At 45.4% G+C, this 4,147-nt stretch overlaps 1 pseudogene; it reads left to right on the top strand.

The window, feature by feature from the left end:
* Nucleotides 1-1,716: 1,716 nt before the first annotated feature.
* Nucleotides 1,717-3,286, top strand: LOC104862826 (annotated as a pseudogene).
* The last annotated feature ends 861 nt before the right edge of the window (nucleotides 3,287-4,147 follow it).

Genomic DNA, 4,147 nt, shown 5'->3' with positions numbered 1-4,147 from the left:
CACTTTTGGTTTCCCATACCAGAGAAACAATGCAGTATTTAATACAGTTGTAAGAACGAATAAGGAATATTTCTATATGTGTAATATACTATACAGTACAAAATGATAAATGTTGTATAGAATATATTCCTATATTTCTGTATACTGACCTGGGGTGGTCTCCAGAATTTACTGTAAAATTAAGGCCAAAAAGTTACTACTCATCTAAAAAAGAGGGGTGGGATTTGAGTTTCTGTGTGTGTACACATGCAACAAACTAAGAAATATGTGACAGCCCCCCACCAAGCTAGACCCCTGCCCAAGCAGGCCCGATAGCCACATCCACAGGAGCACAGAGATAACAAGAAGCCAGCAGCTGCCCTGCTGCTCTCACCACCACCCTGTGTATCATCCAGCCCCAGGCCCATCACCCATGGGACTCTAAAATTTTCTACCCTCTTGACCAGTCTCCCCTCCTTTACCTAAAATGCCACATATAACTACGAGCACTCTCCTTTCAGTGCCAATGGCCTTCTCACCCTTGGCCCATCTGCGCCCAGATGGTAGTAAACTCATTGCATGTTGCTTAGACTCTGCCTGACTCAGTGGTCTCAATCATGCCTTGGTCTGACCTCATTGCTAGCATGCCTGCAAGTTAAAGGAGGAAGGGTTTATTTTAGCTCACAGTCATAGAGGGTTTTTGTTTGTTTGTTTGTTTGTTTGTTTTTGTACCAGGGATGGGTCCTTACTCTTGCAAGGCAGGCTACCGAACCGCTGAGCTAAATCCCTGGCCCACAGTCATAGAGGTTTCCGTCCATAGTCAGCTGGCAGAGGGCCATGGCAGAGGAGACAGTTCATGGTGTTGCAGGCTGGAAGCAGTCTGCAGTGAGCCTTCCTTTCCTTTTTATCTCATCCAGGCCACAGCCTATTGGTTACTGCTACCCACGCCCAGGTTGGGCCTTCTGGAACTAAGCCATCAGTGGACTAATTTAGTTATCACGTATCCTTAATTCATATTGATACATCCTAGATCCAGCCACCTCTGAAAAGCCCCACCTATGAGTGCATGAAGCTTTGGGAGGACATCTGAATACAAGTCATAACAGTATAGTAACTGTCTCAGTGAGGAAAAAGTGACTAAGACAGATTCTAGTACCAGAGAAGTGGAGTTGCTGTGATGGTTCCTGACCATGTGGTTAGAGAAACGTTTGGAATTGGCTTGTGGGAGGAGTTGGGAAAGGTTTGGAGATGCCATCTGGAGAAGCAGGCCTAACATGCTGTAAGCTAGCTTGATGAGAGATTTTAGTCAGAGCTCTGAAGACCAGAATACTGATAAAAAGGCAGACAGGAAAGTCCAGGGTCAGGAGGTTTGTTGGTCAAGGACTCCATTAGCTTGGACTCCAGGCCATGTGTGTTAGGCTCAGGAGGAGCAGCCTGTACAAAGAGGTATCTAGAAGAGAAGAATACATAGAATGCCAAAAATCAGCAGAAACAAATAAATCCCAATAAAAGAGAAAGGGAAGGAGAAAGGGAGCTTTTCTGACCCGGATGCAAAAGTGAAATCTAATTTATTTGTTTCTGAGATTGATTGTGAGATGCTTGTCAGAGGCACTGTCTTAGGTACCTTTCACATTGCTGAGACAAAATGCTCAACACCCACAAGTTAAAGGAGAAAAGGTTTATTTGGCTCATAGTTTGTAGAGGTTTTAGTCCATATTTGGCTGGCTTCAAGGCAGTATGGCTTGGCAGAGGGGTGTCACAGAGCAGAAGACAAGAGCAGCAGCAGCAGTAAGCAAAAAGTGACAAGCCATAACAGCGCCCTTTCTGTCCCCTATATTCTTATACTGGGCACTTGCCTTCAGGAGGGTAGCACCCACACCCTTAATCCTAGCAGTGCACCATGGATCAATCCCAGCATCACCACTACGATCCCAGCATTACACAGCTTAGGTCCAGCCACCTCTGTAGAGCTGCACATATGATCATGACAGATACCCGAAAGACACAAGCTCCACGATGACTTTGAGAAGAAGATGGCAGACTTTCACAGGAAGGAGATGGATTATCAAGATAAGGACAAAATTAAGGGAAGGAAGGAATTTGATGATGAACCCCAATTTATGCCTAAAGTCATAGCCGGTGCAAGCAGAAACCAGGAAGAGAAATTGGGCAAGTGGGAGGGCCTGGTGTATGCAGGGAAGGAAAGCAGAGGAGCTGGAGGAGGAGCTTTCACAGAGACCAAAAGGGAAACTGGAGCAGGGGCTGAGAGGAGCAAAAGCAGGCACCAAGGTCCTGTTGATCACCTTGATATTGAATGTTGTAAAAAACATAAGGAGAGAAACCTTAAACGAGGTAAATCAAGAAAATCATTGGTTTCCCAAGACTCAAGCCATTCAAGGGAAAGATCAACTGAGAAAACAGAGAAAACTCATAAAGGATCAAAGAAGTGGAAGAAACATCGGAGAACACAAGAACAGTCCAGATACCCGCCCCCCCCCATCATCTCCTACAAAGTGGAAGAGTAACCGGACTAGACAGAGGAGAGAAAAGAGACCTCAACGGCCTTGGGTAAATGAAGACTAAGGACCAAAGACTTTCTGGGTCCAGGTGAAAGAGGAGGTGGCAGAGTTCCGGGAACTATTCACTTTCTAGCCATAAGGAGAGTCTGGCATAGAGGCAACTACTCTGGTAGCAATAACAACAGCAGTAACAATTTTCAAAAGGGAAACTAGGAAGAGGAATGGGATCTAGAATACACACCCCAAAGCGAGAAGTATTCATTACTTGATGATCACCAGGGTGAAGGCTGTGGTAAATGGGAGAGGTGGGGCTGGAGTTGAGCCTTCCCCCAAGGTCAGAGCTGGTTCACGTTCCAGAAATCCAGTGCCCCAAACAGACCCAGGACAAGCTCAGTGGGGCAGAAGGGTAGACTGAAGGTGGTGAGAATGGAATAGAGCCCACAGCTGAGTAAGGGCCACTTTTGATGGGAGCCCTTGCCTGAGGGAGAGAGGTACTGGGAAGACGGCTGGTGAGAGCTGACTGAGCAGAGGAGCCTCAAGAAGATGCTGAACATCCAGCCCCAGCCCCATCGGCTATACAGGGTCCTACTAGAGTAGAAAGCATCCCTGGGAGGCTCTTCTGAGGGCCAGCTCTCAGCAAAACGTGACTATTGGGCTGTAGCGGTGTTTCTCCTTTGTTGTTGGTGTTCGGGGTGGGAACTGCAGTGGGGGAGGAGAGCAATGCTTGATTTTGGTTATTCGCTATTAGAAACAACGGTTTTATTTTATTTATTTATTTTTTTGAGACAGGGTCTCACTATGCAGGTGAGACTGACCTGGAACTCACTATGTAGCCCAGGCTGGTCTTGAACTCACAGTGATCCTTCTGTCTCAGCCTCCCAAGTGCTGGGATTACAGGCGTGTGCCACCACACCCAGCCTCCAACAATTTTATTTTTAAGTTTCATTTCATTTGGAGCTGAGAGGACTACTTTGATGATTTTCAGTCTCTTTTCCCTTGCCGTGTTTCTTTTTTTTTCTTTTTTAAGGCATATATAGTAATATTAGCAGAAAGATTTAATTTGGGCAACTTTGATTCTCAAAAGAGAAAGCAGAACATGTGAATAAACACTGGAGATTTCACCTTAGTTTGGACCAAACTGCTTGGACCTTTATAAAATCCGGTTTTGTACATCAAGGAGGAGTTAAGGCCTTTCTGACCACGTTCTCTTTCTCTTTTCTGCGCAGCCGTGTGTCACGTGGAGTTGCTTCTGATCACTGCCCATACATCCTGCTCCTGCATTTTCTGCTTTCTCCCTGGCTGGGCTTCCCATCATTCAGCAGCAGGTCCAGTGTCCTGAACTTTCTAGTCCTGCTGCTCCTCAGCACCAGGGTTGGAAACTGGAGGGCAGTTTCTGGTTGTTTTTCTAAGAAAGTTCTGAATTCTGTTATCTTTACAAATATAAGATGAGAAAATAATTTTTTCAACATTTTTTATTAGTCTTTTTATAAAATGCAAATAAATGCCTCTGGTCAATTAAGGAAGGTGGTTATGGTTGGGTAGTTCTTGGGGTTATATTGTGTGTTTTTTGTTTTGTTTTGCTTTTGGTACTGGGGATCGAATTTAGGACCTTACGCTTACGAGGCCAGTGGTGGAACCACTGATCTAAA

Source organism: Fukomys damarensis, unplaced genomic scaffold, assembly GCF_012274545.1.
Source record: "Fukomys damarensis isolate Sample0158 unplaced genomic scaffold, DMR_v1.0_HiC HiC_scaffold_17, whole genome shotgun sequence".
Lineage (NCBI taxonomy): Eukaryota > Metazoa > Chordata > Mammalia > Rodentia > Bathyergidae > Fukomys > Fukomys damarensis.
This window is presented reverse-complemented; position numbering and strand designations above follow the sequence as displayed.